This window comes from Pinus tabuliformis, chromosome 4_1 (genome assembly GCF_031772625.1).
Source record: "Pinus tabuliformis cultivar Carrire ecotype Pingquan chromosome 4_1, CPIR1, whole genome shotgun sequence".
In the NCBI taxonomy this organism is placed as follows: domain Eukaryota; kingdom Viridiplantae; phylum Streptophyta; class Pinopsida; order Pinales; family Pinaceae; genus Pinus; species Pinus tabuliformis.
In genome coordinates this window covers 489393719-489413463 of record NC_142303.1, presented here as the reverse complement: position 1 = coordinate 489413463, position 19745 = coordinate 489393719, and the positions used below count along the sequence as shown (strand labels likewise).

At 37.4% G+C, this 19745-nt stretch overlaps 1 pseudogene; it reads left to right on the top strand.

The window, feature by feature from the left end:
* Window positions 1-19111, top strand: part of LOC149176647 (antifungal protein ginkbilobin-like protein pseudogene) — a 47518-nt pseudogene extending 28407 nt beyond the window's left edge.
* Window positions 19112-19745: the final 634 nt, after the last annotated feature.

The following is a 19745-nucleotide window of genomic DNA, read 5'->3' as shown; positions in this document are numbered from 1 at the left end:
CTAGGTAGTTCCAAGGCATACTAGAGTTCCAGGGCATGTCATGGAGTGCTAGGGTGTGCTATGGAGTGAAGATCATGCCAATAAATGTAGGGGATGCTAACACGTGCCACAGAGTGCTAACAAATTGTTAGACATGCCAAGTGCTATGACATGTGAATATGTAAACTATGTTGCTTAGTTGTTTAATGGCCATGGTTGGACGTGAACCTTGACTTGGTAACTTGTTAAGTGGGATGAGTTTAGATTGGACATGAGTAGCCTAAGATGTGTTTTACGTAGTTCCTAGGTAAACAAGGCATAGTCTAGTTGTAGTCATTATAACTTGGGTAAGTTGTTGTAGTGGAGGCAGGACTTGGTTGGGTTCCCAAGTCTCAAAAAAAGTAACGGTTGTTGTGAGTGCATGATATCTAAGGAGTGTCGGGGCATGAAAATGAATGAAAAGGCATGCTAACACATGGCAGATAGTGTCAATGGATGCTGAGGAGTGTTAGGGAGTCTCAGGGGAACACAAGGGAGAACTAAGTCAAAATGCTTAGAAATGAATGAATAAGAGTGTGTGCGAAGGAGTGTCAATGGATTCTAGGTGTCCCAAGGATGAAGTGTTTTAGCAGAAGTTCAAGATAGGACTTGTAGAAGGAAAGCCTATGGTTGTGATAAGGCGTGGACAAATTTGAGAGAAAGGGAGAATTTTGGTTGGGCACAATATTTTTTTGCTAATGAATCTGTTGGGTTCCCCAATTGCAAAAAACGTAATGCTATCTATGAGGGCATGAAAAATAGCAAGTACCAAGATGTTCTAGGGAATGCAAGGTTCCCAAGTCGTGGAAAAATGTAATGCTAGTTGTGAGGGATGACTGCCAAGGTATGTTAGGGAATTCTAGGGCATGCTAACAAGTGTTAGATAGTGTGAAGGCATGTCAAACATGCTAAGATGTGCCAAGTGCTAAGGCATGCCAAGATGTGCAAGGGTGTGACACTGAATGTTAGGGACTGTCAAGGAAACAAAAGGAAGAAACAAGTTAAACTACCAGGAAATGAACACATAATAGGGTTAATAAGTCATCAATTTACCTTTTCCATGAGGGGCGTGCAACACACACCAACACTAGGTGCCAATAGGTGCAAAGTATCATGTGTTAGTGCATTCTAAGTGCCAAATATTCCTCCATTGCTTCTCATCGACTTTGAAATAATTGATCTCAAATAAATTTAATATTAAACCATTCCAAATCATACCAAGTAATGTCAATGCATGCCAAACATGCTAAGACTTTCCAAGTGCCAACACGTGCAAAGTGCCAAAGTGTGTCAGGGAGTGTGATGCGTGCTATGAAGTGGCAGAACATGTCAAAGAGTGCTAAGGTATGCTAGAGAGTGAAAATGCATGTTGAGCAGTGTTACAAAGTACTAGGATAACAAAAGGGATCACTAGGACAAAATGAATGGAAGTGAATGAATATGAGGGTGTTTCAAGGAGTGTCAATGAGTGTTAACTATGATGCCAAGGAGGGAGTGACAGGGTATGCTAAGAAATGGTAAGTCATGTCACGGAATACCAGGGCATGTCAAGAAGTGCTAGAGTGTGCTAGGTAGTTTTAGGGTGTTCTAACATGTGCCAAATAGTGCCAAGGCATGCCAAGACATGCTAAGACATGCCATGTGCTAAGACACACTAGGATGTGCAAGGTGCCAGTGTATGCCAATATGTGTCAAGGAGTTTTAAGGAAGCAAAAGGAATAACCAATCCAAAATTCAACGAAATGAACACATAAGAGGGTTAATAATTCAGAACTTTATCTTTTTCAAAAGGGGCATGCTAGGCACACTAATAATAGGTTCCAATACATGCCAAGAGCCAATGTGTGCCAAGTGCTAATATATGTTAATGCAATATTATGCCAAGGTTTTCCAGGGAATGTTAGGGACTACAGGGCATGCCAACACATGTTAGGGGAGTGCTATGATATGCTAGGTCATGCCAACATGTGCTTGGTTTCTCTACTCATGTAAATATGTTCTAGGTATACAGATGTTCCAAGACATGCGAAGTGCCAAGGAATGTTAGTGTGTACCAAAGCATGTTAAGGCATGCCATGAATGTTGAGGAGTGTTATGTTTCTCTCATTAATAGAATTGACAAATCTTGATTATGTATTAAATAATATAATTCCTACATACACTAGTGGAACTTTATCTAAATGGAATTTGCTAGATAATAAACCTAATAGAGAAGAATCATGTGTTGACTCATATGAAAACTATACTCTTACTACTTGAGGGAAATGATACACACTAATTACATCTTAACAAATTGACTGACTCTAAACACTCTGGCCTTGGACACATAACAAAAATAACTCCACAACAATGGCCTTAAATTTTTATCTTTTGACAAAAAATATAGTAACAGGTACATAGCATCATCAAAAACTAATTGGAATGATCAATGATGACGAACATTTTTTGACCGTCACCAAAAGTAACCAAAAAGAGAATTTGTGAGGGTCAATAAAAGATCGTCACCAGAAGTGTCACCAAAGAGAGAATTAGTGATGGACCTTTAACGACCCTCACCAAAAGTGTCACCAAAGAGAGAATTAGTGACAGACCTTTAACGACCCCCACCAAAAGTGTCATTGAAAATGGATTCGATGAAAAACCTTCAAGGACCATCACTATATACACTTACAATGACACTTTTCTAAGGACTGTCACCATATGCGACATTGGTGATGGACCTTAAAGGTTTGTCACAGGTATGGCCCTCACCAATGACCCCTTTTCTTGTAGTGACACATTTTGGCCACAAGTCCTGACTGTATCGTTTCCCCCCTCATGACAGGGCTTAGTCCACGTGGGCCATAAACGACGACCACCCCATCCTTTTTAGAGAATTCCAATCAATAAGTAGCTCACCTGGACATCCTTGTAACACCATTATAGTGAATATGGGTAGAAAATTTAAAGAGGATATGTGACAAGTTCTATAATAAAACTAACTTCGGGGTAGGCATCCTATTTTGAGATAGTTTGTTCATAATTATTAAAAAATTAAGTGGTTAGTTGGGGTTTAGAGTATGTGGTTGGTTGGGAGTAAGAGTATGGGAGAGTTTTATATAATAACAGAGATTTGTAATTCTTTCATTACATTATTTAATAGGAAGAAGTATATATAATATGTTATAAAAATTATTAATAATTAATAAGTTAATGTAAATATATATAGACATATTCTATATAATATATAAAACAAATGCAAAATAGTTACAAATTAAATTAAATATTTCATTAGTGTCTTCTTTATGATGAGGAAAATAGGTTATTCCTCTTATAATTAACTAATATTCCAAGTGTTATGTGGACTTATCCCTCTTGCAGACAAGAGCAATCTCCCTAGACTTCAATGAAACCTTGTAATAAACAACCAAGAACTATTACCTTTCTCTATACTATGATTGACTGAAACAAATACTACAATAATGACCACTTACCATTTAAACAAAATGATTTATGAAGACACCTTCAGATCTATCAACCATCTTCTCCTCAAAGCTTTAGAGAGCCTCCCTTCAGTCCCCATAGCTTCTCCATGATGTGGTGAAGGAGATCTGCATAGATAGAGATAAATAAGAGATCAAAGTATCTCATATATAATCATAAGATAAATGCACTAATTAAGAAATCATGTATCATAAACTGATCAATACCCAATCACAACCTATGTAGGTGATCAAGGAATCCTACAAACTATGTCAACAAATATGTAATTGAGAAATAACAATTGACTTTATATTAATCAAATAGAGAATACCCTTACAACCATGTAGCCTTGATGTTGCAAGTCCCTTCCCACAATATCCAACCCTCTACTTGAATGAATAGCCTTCCAAACTTATTCCTGCAACATAAGCCTACTTCCAACAATCCTCCTCAATCCTTTGGCTTGTGTCAGCTTTATAGGCCAAGGGTGGGAAGTTTTGGATCCATTTTCCAAGGAATGAGATTCATTAATGGTGGGATAGGGATTCCATAGGGAGAGGGAGTTGCTCTATGATGAGAGGGATCAAGACTCATTAGGAAATCATTTGAAGCTTGTTAGTTGGGATAGATGATACTAACATTGCTTCTAGACTTTAATTTTTATTTTTGCATGTGATAAGTAATGTTCACAGGTCATAGTGTAAGACAATGCATACTTATGCATAGTTCCTAAGGGACACCTATACGTATGTGCAGATATTGACTAGGGAACTATGCAGGAAGCCAAAAACATGGTTTTGTACCATGGGATCCAAGAACTCCACTTTCGTTGGGGTAATTTGGATGCTAAGTTTATAGGGGAATGCTTTGGGACACATTTGTGGACAACGAAATATCCAAACAGATGGTGGTTTTCTTAATTCGACAAAATGACATGTAACATATTTCCCCCTAAATTGAAAAGTTAAAATAAATTCGATGACTGAAGCACTTTATCATGTAAAGGTTTGGGTTAGAGACTGTAGTTGGAGCCCTAAAACAATCAAACAAATGTTACAATGCAATATATAATATCGTCACTGATGTAGGCATTCCCATCCTCAAAACATAAACATCTCAAAGAACAGTAAGGAAATACATCCGAAGATCCATATCAATAGGCGAGATATTATGGACACAACCATCAATGAATCTATGTTTACAATTAGGAATATTAATAACTCCATGCAGCCTGGATGGATGAAACTAGATCGAGGGTCTTGATCTCCATTTCATGATCCATAGTATGAATCTAAGCATGCAAATAAATGCCTCGTAGTCGAACATGGTAGAAACCACTTGATTACCAGCCAATGGTGTGCTCCATTAACAAGTGCAATAGAAACCACAAATAATGACAATGGTTCTCAAGGTACATCCAATGCAATCTACAAAGTGCAAAAAGATGTGCTAATGTCAAACACCCATAAAATCATTTGATCGAAGGTCAATGATTAGAACCTATCATCGAAGGAGAAACACCTGCCATTAAGGCATGCTAGCCTTAAGGTACTGAAGGTTTCTAGATCAATTTCGTAGATAATTTTGTCAAGTAGATAGGAAGTGACTCATCGCAAGAGGACCCATGTCACAAAACTCATGCCAAGTTTTTAACAATAATAGTTTGGAGTAATTCAGGACTGACTTAGGGTGGTCAATGCAACTGAAGGCTATGACTGACAAAGTAATTTGACTGAAGTTGGACTTCTCTTGAAGATATTAGATACATGACATGATTAATTCGAAACATTTGACTCAAAAAATAAATCCCAAACCAACTGAAGACTTTCAATAAGATATGCTCAATTATGAGACAAATGGATTTCAAAACTTGGACATGAAAGTGATGGATTGTCATGTTCAAGAGTGACATACTGCCTTTTACAAATAGAAAACAAAGACTATTTCTCACCTTTCCCCCACCATTACTGGAATGTACCTCTTTATGGTATTACAATCTTGAGGAGGATAACATATTCTTGCCATGTAATTTCATCCTTTGGATGAGTCCATCAAAGTATTTTAACAAACCCTAAAAATGAGTTGTTAAGTCTCGTCATGCTTAGCAAGTCCTATACTCTTTAGATTTTACGAGTTGAATGAATGGGTAACTCAATTTATTTTTCATATATAAAGAGTTTGAAAACACACAAAAATAAAAATCAAGCAGTTCTTTCAACATAAATTTTAACGAGTTGAGGGAAAGTAAATCTAATTGTTTTTAGTTTTAGGGAGACAAGAGAAAAACATAAGTAAACTCCACGGTGTCCTTTTTCATAAATTTAGTCTCTCAAGCCCGGAAAAGGGTAAAAGAATGTGGGAGAGAACTCTATTGACCATGATTAGTCAACCTATACCTTTTTCCTAAACAGTTTGGTTTAGTCCATAAAAAGGGTAAACTTATACTGAACAGTCAGTTGTTCACTTACTTTTACAAGTTCGAACAATCAAGTACTCGACGATCTTTTCATTTTTAGGGAGTCTGAAAAGGGCGTAAAGAGAAATCCAGGGTTTCAATTTTTTTGTAAGTTCTAATGAGTTCGAAAAGGTGATAAAAATATAATCAAAACAAAAATTATTCATTTCCTGTAAATAGCTTGTAAGCGACACACTTAAACTTGAAATAATTAACTTCTTTGAAAAATAAATAAAAAAAATAAAAAAAAATGGGTTTTAAAGGTTTATAGGGAAAAAACAATATTTAAATAGGCCTACAAAAATTATAATAACCCAAAAAGTAAAATAGCTTTTACCATTTTTGTTTTAACGTTTTGAGAGTGATAGAGGTCATTTTCACCAAAACCTTCAAAGGCAGATTTTGTGCAAACTATTGGGCAAAATCGTGAGCTATCTTTTTCAAGTAGACTACCTCTCCGAGATATTCATTTTCATATATTTTATTTAGCATTTAACCAAATGTTTTGGATTTTTTGCAGAGGGTTTTCAAATGAAACTTTCCCTCGATGTGCGCAAGTGGCCCTTATTAGGCCTCTACAGAACAGTCGATTTTTTTAGAATAAAAAATGCGATGTGTTTGGCTTCTAACAAGATAACCATGCACATTCACACTATTTAGCACAGTCGGATGCACACAACATTGAGGGCAAAAAACATAATATGAAAAACACCCAAATTTCTTGCTAATTTTTTCCATGATTGCTTCTAATAATCTCTTATGCTTGTTTGTCAGGTTTTGTTCTGTAAATATGGTTTGGTGAGAGTGTGAACATGAAGTGTTTCACCATTCTGGGCATGAAAAACCAATTAGACTTGCTAGAATGGATGTTGGGTAAGTGGAATGTTTTACAAGAATTTTTCATAGTTGTTGACCATAGACTTGTCATTGATGCTGATGAAATGTACTTCTTGATGGGAATTCTATGTTGTGGGGTGGAAATCAATCTGTTTGGGCATAGGCGAGGTGACGAAACCACTGTCACCTATGTGATACAACATTGTACTTATAGAGCTACTCTCAAATATGGGAGAATTGACATTAATATCATCTCACAGCTTCCTTTGAAAGATATTGGGTTCATTGTTGCACGGATATGTGGTAGTACAACTCTGCATTTACTCACAAAGGCTTAAATGCAAACCACCGTAGAGTGTTTAAAACCTACTATATTCAACTGGAGAGAGTCTATAGTTGCCAATCTGAAAGGGGAACTGACTAGAGTAAGAACAGACAGACTAAAAAGCTTTGGGTAAGGTGCATTTGTTATATCATTTGCTATAGAGAAGCTCCCTCTTCTCGCTCCACGGGTAGCTATAGAGAGAGGAGGACCTCAAAACCCTCACATGATTATATACTCCCGACTTTATCGATTGGCTGGAAAACCAAATCATTATGATTGAATATTTCCCATGCACACGCCACTGCCACCTAGGATGTAGTGGGGCAACATAGGTAAAACTTCACACTTTGGTTGTTTTTTTATTTCTTTTTATTTTTTGTTTTTTTTTGGTATTCAAAACTAATTATCTAAAATGATCATGCAGATGTGGCCCCATTGAGACCAGCTAGATTACATAGATATGGTAGGTGTGGGGAGCAACCAATATATCTAATAGAGCCAAACTCAGATGCAACAGAGGCATTGATAAAGATAGAGCACAACCTTCAGAGGTTGACCTTGGACATCCAAGATGCAAGATAGATGACCTGCCACTCCGCTATTAGAGGCACACTTTGGGGGTTCCTGAATCTATTAGTTGTTTTCTATGATGAGTAGCATGCATTATTGTATGTTTCCATGATCATCATCATGTGTAGTCACTAGTTTGAGGGCTAGATTTTTATTTTTTGATGATGTACTGGCATGTTTAGAAAATAAAGGTCACGTGGAATCATGTCTTTGGATAACATTTTTGTAAAATCCACTCTTTTTATAGACACTTATCTAATGAAAGATACCACTTCTATTCTATTCTATGTTGTACAATATATGGATGAATATTGCATTGATTTCACTACAACTGTTTTAAATTTCTCATAATATATTGATATTCAATATAATCAAATTCTCTTTCCAAGAGATGAACCCACAAAAACATCCTTTACATGGAAGCAATTCCAACTAAATAAATACCATTCAAATGTAATACTATGAGTTGTGAATATAACATAACGATCAATCAATGAATTCCAAATGAAATCGCATAAGATAATAGCTCAATCACTAGCTATACTCTGCAATACTTTTTGTTGTTCAACCAAGGCATATCCCATGAATAGAAACTAACTCATATTTGGGTGAATAAATGACCCAGGCTACGCAAGGTAAATTCTGAGTACTATGACTAGCACTATCAACGAAGCCAATTTAAGCTCGAGGGAGTGTCGACATCTACAAATCAAGTGTAACAAAAGATAAGGAGTAGCTGAAATCACTGCGCTATACTCTGCAATATTATTTGTTGTTCGACCAAGGAATATCCCATGAATATAAACTAACTCATATGTGGGAGAATAAATGACCCAGGCTACGGAAGATAAATTATGTGTACTATGAGTAGCACCATCAACAAAGCCAATGTAAGCTCGAGGAAGTGTCGACATCTAAAAGATGCATGTAACACAAGGTAAGTATGAGAAGTAGCATAAAATCATAAAAGGATGCTAAAAATTTCCACATGTAAACTATAGTACAACAATATACAATTTTCTCACCGAACAATCTGAGCATAATATCTCTTTAGTTAAAGACCATTTATAGGCTTTCCCAAAGGAATTGTAACATAATTAACTAGTTCATAGGTCCCTTTTTGTAATGCACATTTTACAACATAAGGGTCTGGCCACATGTTCTCGAATTTACTAGCACCTATCTTATCGTTCTCTTGAACATAGACCAAGTCTAAATCACCCTCTACATATGAATGAGGTTTCACATTTTGATCATATTATGCTTTAACTCATTTCTTTTGGGCCTCACTATCTAATGTAGCATCACTGTGAGTCTCATCAAGACATGCTAAGTATGGGAAACATTCTTATTTAATAGAAGTGGCTGGTAATAATTCAATTGCTAGCTTCAAAGACGGTATCTCACATTCAATTGGTATAACTACTTCCATGTCGTAAACAAGTTGTAAAGGAGTATGCCTATAAGGCTGGATAAAGCATTAGACACCAATCTTATTTATGAGTCCTGATAATCCATTTAATCATGGTGGTTAAAACCTTATTAACAACTTCTACTTGGTTGTTTTCTTGCGGGTAATATCGATTAGAACTGTCATGATGCAGGCCTAGCTTCGTGGTAATATCAATCATCATAAAGTTTAAAAAATGGCTACCATGGTCTATGGAACTGGCTTATGGAACTCTGAACCGAGCAATATATGATTGAACATGAAAATGGATGATGTTTCACCATCATCCTTATACATAGGAATCACCTCGCGTCATGTCGTAAATTAATCTACCTCAAGAATAATGTACCCATGCCCCTTGTACGAGTGAAGGTTACATGTTAGGAAAGTGATGCCCCATTTAGTGAAAGAACTGAAAACAATGATTGGGTGAAGAGGAGCTGGGTGTGAAGACATTTTTCGATCATATATTTGACAATTATGGAATTTTTGGACATCAGTTATATAATCCTTGAACGTAGAAGGCCATAAATACCTTACGCGCAGGATCTTTTTAGGAGTGGAAAACCCTGACATATGATCGCCACAAGCTCTAGAATGGTATTCATTTAATGCCTTTTCGACTTCCTTATGAGTTAAACATCATCTAAAGATAGAATTAGCACTACGACGATAAAGTGTATCACCAATAATATTGTATTGTTGGGATTGATACCAGATATGACGACGATCAGTTTGACATAGTTCTAGAAGAAATGTCTCGGTTTGAAGATAAATAATGATGTATCCATACTAGGGATCTAAATTATTGATCAGAAAGAGTAGTTCATCTAGAAGAGAATCCTCTACCACCTTTCCCATCTCATCATCGGGAAAGTCACATAATAATTCAACAAATACTAACGATTTCTTAGATGTCGATTTAATGAATTCCAAATCCAATTACTATAGGATAACTACCCATTTGGAATACTTTCCCCCTAGCATTTTTCTGGTGAGAATGTAAACCATGGGGTTCCATTAAGAAATCACAGTAGTTTTGTGCAATACAATGTAGTGACAAAAGCATTAGACAACTTGAATGGCTACCAAGGCCAATTTCTCCACATGTGCATATTTTGCTTCAATTTTGGTCAAATTTCTACTTAAGTAATATATCACATGCTCTTCATTCAATTTGTCTTCTTGAACTAAAATGATGCTAATAGTGACATTAGATGCAACTAAGTATAAAAAGTAGTCTCGATGATAATCAGGAGGATGCAACAATGGTGTATGGGTAAACACATGTTTAATTGCATCAAAGGATATTTTAGCCACTTCATCCCAAATGAATGAGATGCCCTTTTTAAATAGTCGAGCAAAGCCTTTAGTCAACTCATCGTAGTTCTGGATGAATCGACGTAGAAAGTTTTCTTTCCCTTGCAAACTTTATAGTTGGTGAATATTGGAAGGAGAATGAAAATTCAGAATAATGTCAACCTTTAGCAAATTGACACGAATGGCTTCACTTGAAACAACAAATCTTAGCAATCGACTAAATTACACACAAAAAACGCACTTGTGCGGATTCAAGCAAATATTGTAATGACAACATCTGATAAATATTACTCTCAAATGCATTAGATAGTCTTCTTGTCTTAGTGAATGAATTGGCAAGTCATCTAAATAAGGTTGTACAATATGCTTGATATTGTAAAACACATAAGACATAGCCTGTTGAAAGGTTGCACCCACATTCTTCAAACCCATCAATACGCCATCCATCTAGATGGTAATCATTGTAGATATGTTTCCCAAATTCCTTACGGACTCATCTTGAAAAACTAAAATGGGCAATTCTAGACTATCCATTATCTCAGGTTGTTATGGTCCAACCCTAACCCCCTTATTTATGTAATAGGATCAAGTCATAGTTATAGTTAAGTAAAGAGTCAATAAAGCCCATATTAATAATTGTAAGTGGTTAACCTGCATTTAATGAAGGGGCCACAGTTAGTTGCAAATCGTCCATGGTATTAGATAGATGGTATTAATAAGAACCATGGTATTTCCCCATGGTATTGCATGTATGAATCCTATATAAAGGATAGAGACTCACCTCGAGGAGCATTGTGTCTTATTTTGTAATTGAGCTCAGCTCTATTGGAGGTTGCCCCCTTGAAGAGGCAAGTGAACATTACTTCCTGAATAATAAAATACTTGTTGTTATTTCTCATTGTTCTATGTTCTAGGTATATTTCTTCACATATTTGGTATTCTGGTATTTTCTTGTAGGTTAAGAGCATAACAAGTGGTATCAAAGCACTTTCCAGGGCCGATGGAATGTCCATCTTTTAGAATTTTTTTTTTTTTTTTTTGGCTAGAGACGTGTTTTGGCATCTTTAAACAATGGGATCTGTCATTGAGAACATAAACCTATGGATTTGGGGAGGCATGCACGCAGGAAATACAAGAGTTGGTCACGCTTGTTGGACTCCCTTGTAACCCCTGTGGGTACCCCTTTGAGTAGTAGTGCATTAGACAGAACCGCACACAGACTGTCTTCCAAGTACCCTCTGGGTATATTGGAAGCCCCCTAGCTCCCTTGAAACCTCGCCATAGATAAATCATTGGTCGTCTTGTTACTACAGTACACCAAGAATAGCACTCGGAGAGATTACTCGAGCGTACGATAGGTTATTCGGGCTATATGGCTAAGGGTATGGTTGATCCTCCTTGGTTGGTGGCCTGAAAAATTGGGCCGAGTACTATTGTCAGACCCTTATGTATATTACGATCTGTAGCACCTGACACTCCTAAAGACCATAGTTCCCTCCTTTATCTCTCTGTCATGTATAATTTTTTCCAGATTAGATCTCGCAAGTGGGGTTTTGTCGCAGCAGCAACAATCAGTTCCGTCATCCAGATCTATTAGATCAGCCATTCAGATCTCTCAAATCCATCAGATCCACCATCTAGACCTAGCAGTTTTGGCTCTGTAGCAATCGCAACAATCAGATCCGCCATTTAGATCTGACTAATTGTGTGGGTTCCTATAGCTGGGCATGATTTTCACAGGACTTTGGGCAGCATTGACATTTCGGGGATTTGGCTACTACAGTGTTCCTAAGCAAGAAGTTAAACTATGTCCGGAGTAAAAAAAAATAAAAAAAATGGAGTCTGAGACCCCCCGGGGCGCTTATTGGTGACTTAGCCCATAAGAATCAGGTTTACGAGCTGAGCAAGGTGGTACCATTCAATTGTTAGTGCCAAAAATTTCGGGCGGTCCCAAATTTCAAGTACATCAGATCGGTGCATGGTACAAACTAGAGCTCAAGCTATGGCCAATGAGAGGATTGACAGCCTTAAAGCACAATTGAAAGATGTCGTGTTACAACTGATGAACTTAAAGGAACCACTCTCTAAGGGCAAGGTCACATTGTCCTAGGTGTTGAATGGCTTCGCACACTTGGCCCAATCATAATGGATTTCTAGGAGTTATTTATGAGCTTTAAGCAGAAAAAACACACACATACCCTCCTCGGACTCCAGGCAGAAGCTCCCTCTATCATCAACTCACATCGGATGGAAAAATTGTTAAAAAAGGGCCACCATGGAGTTATATCCCAATTTAATGCCATCCAGGCCTTCGAACCCAATTCTCTTCATATTCATCCTGAGATGCAACAGATCTTAAACAACCATCTGCCAATCTTTGACAAGCCTCATGAGCTTCCACCCTTGAGAGGGGAACATGATCATAGCATTACTTTGGTCCTAAGGGCCCAACCACCAAATGTGCACCCATATAGATATCCGTTCACCCAAAAGAATGAAATTGAAAAAATAATCAAAGAACTCTTGGAAGCAGTTGTCATTCGTCCGAGCATTAGTCCTTATTCATCGTCGATGGTCATGGTGCTCAAGAAAGATGGGGAATGTCGTATGTGTCCAGACTTCAGGGCCCTCAATAAGTTGACAGTCAAAGGTAAATTTCCCATCCTGGTTATCGATGATTTGCTAGATGAACTAAATGGGGCTCAATTCTTTACTAAGCTCGACCTTCGCTCATGCTACCACCAAATTCGCATGAAAGAAGTAGACGTTCCAAAGACTGCTTTCCAAACTCATGAAGGACATTATAAGTTCCTGGTCATGCCATTTCGTCTTTGTAATGCCCCATCCACTTTTCAGAGCCTTATGAACCACCTGCTCAGACCATATCTCAGAAAATTTTTCCTTGTTCTCCTTGATGACTTCGTCATCTACAGTCGCCCCTAGGCCACACATATTCAGCATGTAGATATGCTCTTGCAACTGCTCCGCAAGCATAAATTATTTGTCAAGATTTCCAAGTGCTCTTTTGGCATGGAAGAAGTTGAGTATTTGGGCCAGATTGTGGGGAGTGAAAGTGTCAAGGTGGACCCCAAAAAGATTCAGGCAATGCAGGATTGGCCTCAACCAAAGACCTTTAAGAGCTTGAGAGGGTTTTTGGGTCTCACATGCTACTATCGCAAATTTGTCCGCAATTATGGTCACATTACTAGGCCCCTCACTCAATTCCTCAAGAAAAATTCATTCCTTTGGAATGATGAAGCACAACAAGCCTTTATAGCTCTCAAACATGCCATGTGTTCCACTCCAATATTAGCACTACCCGACTTCACCAAATCTTTTGCGATTGAATGTGATGCTTCTAGTACGGGTATTGGGGTAGTCTTAATCCAGGAAGGTCGACCCTTGGCCTTCATGAGCCAACAACTAAGTGGGAAGAATCTGGGACAATCTAGCTATGAGAAGGAGATGATGGCCATCTTACATGCAGTAGATACCTGGCAACCATACTTATTGGGGCGACATTTCCAAATCTGTACAAACCATCAAAGCCTTAAATATTTTTTGGAGCAACGCCTATGCTCACCACAACAAAAAAAATGGCTCTCCAAAATGCTGGGATATGATTATGAGATAATTTACAAGAAAGGGCGCGAAAATGTTGTAGCAGATGCATTATCCCGCCAATTTGAGGAGGAAAGTACCCTGCTCGTAATTTCCCTTCCCATTCCAGAATGTGTTGAAGAGGCTCTCAAGGAATGGTTTTCACATCCCTGGCTCTCCCAACTCATTAATCAATTGCAGACGGATCAAAATTCCACAGCGGGCTACTCGTTGCAAGATGAGATTCTTCGCTACAAGGACAGAGTCGTAATATCACCAACATCCACCCTCAAAAGCCCCATTTTGGCGGAGTTGCACTCATCTCCCACTGTAAAACATTCAGGATTTCAGAAGACGTATGGTCACACTCGAAGATCATTTTTTTGGATAGGCATGAGAAAGGACATTCTTACATTTGTAGCTGAATGCGATGTCTGTCAGTGCCGCAAAGGAGAAACAGTCAAATCCCTAGGTACATTACAACCATTGCCCATACCGACCTCAATCTAGACGGAGGTTTCTATGGATTTCATTACGGGTCTTTCAAAGTCAGGAAAAAAGTCAGTCATCATGGTGGTTGTGGACAGACTTTCTAAGTATGCTCATTTTTGCGCCCTACCCCACCCTTTTACACCGAATTTGGTCGCTCAATCTTTCATGTATCAGATTTTCAAATTGCATGGCATGCCCACTTCCATTGTGTCTAATCATGACCCGATCTTCACCAATAACTTTTGGCAGGAACTCTTCCGGCTACAAAGTACCCAACTACAACTCAATACTTCCTATCATCAACAAACTGATGGTCAAACTGAAGCAGTCAACAAATTTCTGGAGACCTACCTTAGGTGTTTCACTTCAGAAAAGCAACATCTCTAGGTATAATGGTTACCTCTACCCAAATGGTGGTATAACACCAACTATCATGCCACCACCAAAATGACTCCAAATGAAGCAGTTTATGATCAACTCCCTCCTTCCCCTACTTCTTATATCAAGGGATGCTCGAAGGTACAAGCAGTGGATAGACTCCTATAGAACTGCACAACCATGCTGGCCCACCTTAGACAAAATCTTCATCAAGTCCAAAAACCGCATGAAGCAACAAGCAGATCAACATCGCTTAGAACGCCAATTTCAAGAAGGGGATCACATATTTTTGAGGCTGCAATCATATAAGCAAATATCACTTAATGACAAGGGTTGTCAGAATCCTACAAGCAGGCTTTGCCACCCACTACAAAAATCCATCCAGTCTTCCATGTCTCATTCCTCAAGAAAGTGATTGGGAACCATTGCAGAATTCAAACTAGTCTACCTGAAGTGGATGAAGAAGGGTCAATTTGGCTCCAACTTTAACAGGTTCTTGACGCATGAGAACGACACGTGCATGGCTGCACGATCAAGGAAGTCCTCGTGAAATGGAAAGACACCTCTCCAGAAGATCCAACCTGCGAACCAGCCACTATCCTTCAGCAATTTCCACCGCTTCAGCCTTGAGGATAAGGCTACTCTTATGGGGGAGGTCATGTTAGGGTCCAACCCTAACCCCCTTATTTATGTAATAGGATCGAGTCACAGTTATAGATAAATAAGGAGTCAATAAAGCCCATATTAATAATTGTAAGTGGTTAACGTGCATTTAATGAAGGGACCCTAGTTAGTTTCAAATGGGCCATGGTATTAGATAGATGGTATTAATAAGAACCATGGTATTGCCCCATGGTATTGCATGTATGAATCCTATATAAATGATAGAGACTCCCCTCGAGGAGCATCATGTCTTATTTTGTAGTTGAGCTCAGCTCTATTGGAGGTTGCCCCTCGAAGAGGCAAGTGAACATTGCTTCCTGAATAATAAAATACTTGCTATTATTTCTCATTTTTCTATGTTCTGGGTATATTTCTTCGCATATTTGGTATTATGGTATTATCTTGCAGGTTAAGAGAATAACACAAGTGAAAACATAGTTGAAAACTCATTATCAAGTTTATTAGGGTTAGGTAGAAAAGATTAAGGATGATGGTAATCGTTCCATGGAATTTCATCTGAAGTCATGACCTCCATAATACCTTCATCATTAGGAAATGTATAGTCGAGGATCAGGGAGTGAAACTTGTTCTAACCAACGTAAAGGAGAACAATCATCATTGATCGTATTCACTCAATAAATATTAGTAGATGATGGGTCGGAAGATTATCTACCTTCATGATAATCCAATTCAAATGGGCTCAAGGGAAGCTTATTGCCATAGGAGGCTAATTCAGACTCTAAAGGCACTATCCACACATAAAAAGATTCCATAGTGCTTGTTGTAATCATGTTAACCTCAACAATATTAGATGGAAAATTCGGTGGAGGGAACACAAAGGTTCTCATCAGTGATCCATATTTGAGTAAACCAACACCAATATTCTCCTAAACAGTATTCATTTTTCCAACAAAAGGTATGGTACCCTTAGAGTTAGGGTCTGAAGTGTAGTGAGACAAATGGTCTACTTTGACAATTTTCCCTTTGTAAGGAAATTGTATCATTTAGAAAAGTGATGATACCACAATTGAAATAGTGTAGGTCCACCTTCGATCATGACCATTTTACCCTCTAGCTCTATGGGCAGATCATTCGGGATTCCATAAGGATGAAAAAATCTTCCATCGAAGGCTTTTAGAGTGGTAGGTGATAGATTGATGGTTGGAGAACCTAAAGTTTTCCAACAAGCAATCAACATAATACACGTAGAAGCTCCTTCGTCAGCAACTATGTGAAACACTAATCTAGTTTGAAAAAATACTGGAATCTGGAACGCTAGTTGATGAGGAAGTCTCGGGATATGACTCACAAGATCAAAGATAATTATATTAGAATCACGGAGATCAATAGCTCCTATCGCTAAAAATAAAAACTTTCATTGTGTTGAGCATGTTTGCAACACTTCGAGAGATAACATTGCAGAAGGAGGCATAGCGAGGTCTTCAACAATGTTATAATTTTGTGCAGCTCTAGCATGTGGGTTGAAAGATGATTTTTGAAGCACGCCTTTAATGTAACAACCCTGGTGAAAATTCTATGTAATAAAATTTAATAAAGACAAAATAATAACCACGGTGATGGGACACTTATTCCAAGCTGAATGTTGGGCAAAACATCGTAGTGTTGGTGTTCATTTTGGTTAATATGGTTAAGGAAATTGCCAAAGGCAATGGCTAAGGATTTGGAAATGCAAAATGGCATTTTTGGCACATTTATTTATTAAAATAACGAAGATTAGCAGAAAAGGAAGGTGAAAGGTCACAGGTCTCATGTGAGGAAGAAAATGAACAAAAATAATGGAAAATGAAGAAAATAAAGTCCTAATTGATAAAAAGACTTCTGAGGATCAATTTGTAACCTTTTGTCAGTTCAGTTTTGGAGTATGCTGATATCTCACCTACCATAAATTAATGTGACTGCAAAGTAGTTCAACTAGCACAATTTTCTGATCTGACATTTGGGTCCATCTCTTCCTAACCCGGATTACATGGGAGATATATATCTTGTCAATTGAACATCGGGATTACATGGGAGATATATATCATGTGAATTGAACATTTACGAACCTTAATCAATACGCCATCCATCTACATGGTGATCTTAATGTTGGTGATTTGTAGTCTCATTTACGTAAGTTCTGGATAATATTTGATGGGGCTAACTAGAGGCCCACCATTAATGTAGTTTCTTATCAATATTAAATTTAATATAATTTAAGTACCAAATATATTTTATATCTCTTCCTTATGTTTTATATCTTTTTCTTAGAATATGGAATATCAATTAATTATGAAAAAAATAACTTCTCTTAAACAATGCAATTTGTAATTATTTTATATTTCTTTGATATGTTATATAAAATATGCCTAGATTAACTATTTAATTATTAATAATTTTTATAACATTTGTAATGAAAAAATTACAAATCTCTCTTATTATATAAAAACTCTCCCATACTCTAAATCCCAACAAACCAACCACTTAGTTTTTTAATAATTATGAAGAACCCAATAAACCAGCCACTTAGTTTTTTAATAATTATTAATAATTATTAAGAACCCAATAAGCCAATCACTTAGTTTTTTAATAATTATTAAGAACCCAATAAACCAACCACTTAGTAGCTGAGCTACTTATTCGTTGGTTTTCTCTACAGAGGAAACGGTCTGTGATGGACTGCGGCTACTCATGAGGGGGAAACGGTCTAGTCAGGACAGGCGGCTAAAATGAGTCGTGCATTTCCTTCTTTGTATTATACTAACCACATGCGTCCCCATCCACCGGTGTCCAGCACACACAGATGTTATCTATAATGCTACCCACACCCATCCCCATCCCCACCAAGCCTAAGCCTATAAATGGAGGCTTCCACCACACACTGATAAGCATCGCACCATTAGAGGTTATATATCATTAGAGGTTATATATCATTCCACCCACCATTTCCCATTTCCCATTGTCGAAGTTTATTCATATTAGTAGAATTTCCCAACTAGCCAGCCATGTCGACGAGGTAATCATTTGCTTTCGCATTGGCAGTAATGGTAGTAACACTGGTTGTGCGCGGTGCTGAAACTTCGTATCGTCTGCGTGTAACACGCAGAAAATCCCAAGCGGAAGTTCCTTTTATAGTACTCTCGGATCCCTCCTCGCAGATCTAAAGGGAAACACTGCCTTCAGCGGTTACGACTACAAATCATTGCAAGCAGGCTCACCCACCGCCTATGGGCGTGGGGTTTGCAATCAGGGAATCTCTCAGTCTGCTTGCACCGCCTGCCTTCAAAACCTTGGGGGCCGCATCTGGAACATTTGCGGCAACGCCATCGGTGCTCGAGTTCAGCTAACTGACTGTTTCATCGAATACGAGCGGTACAGCTTCTAGTTATGTCAATCTCTGCTCAACTGCACTGCTGTGCTATTTTCATATCTCCCCTATCTATGTTTCTTTCTTTCTTTCTCAGATGTTGTGCTATTGTCACCGGTCACTATCTAAATCCTTCCTGTAATGAAACTATGGTGCATTCTCTTATTTTATTTTCCGTTCGGCTGTCGCTGCCAATAATTCCATTCATTTTGTACTTTTGAATATTTTAAAAGAAATCTGGTTGAAACTAAGTACCATGAACAATTACGTTCACATCGAATTGTTTAGTGAGATGTTATAGATTTTTAGTTTCGATACTCTTAAATTGATCCGACTTCACAAAGTAATTATCGAAGTTTTTAATATTTTTATTCATATTCTGTAACTGATGTTTTTTTATATGATTTTGCATATATTTATTAAGTATTACAATTATTGGTCTAGGGATATCCCGATATAATAGTGATAAATTGATTAATTAAAATGTAAATTAAATAAATTTAATTAGAAAAGAAGTTAATATAATTTTTATAATTTCTGGTTGAAATTATAGACAGTTATTTTTAAGTAATGTTTACCTGCATGTTGTCATTTGTAATTTTGAGGAGGAAAACGTTGGAATTATAAATTTAACGCTATCTCTCCCAAGCAAAATATATATATATATATATATATTTTCTTTTATATATATGAATATAAACTATAATACATTTTTGCTAAGTATTGTAAATTTCCATTGGATCAAACTTCCCGTGTCAATCGTGGAAATGCCTTTATATGATTAATTTAATATAATATAAAATGATTTAAT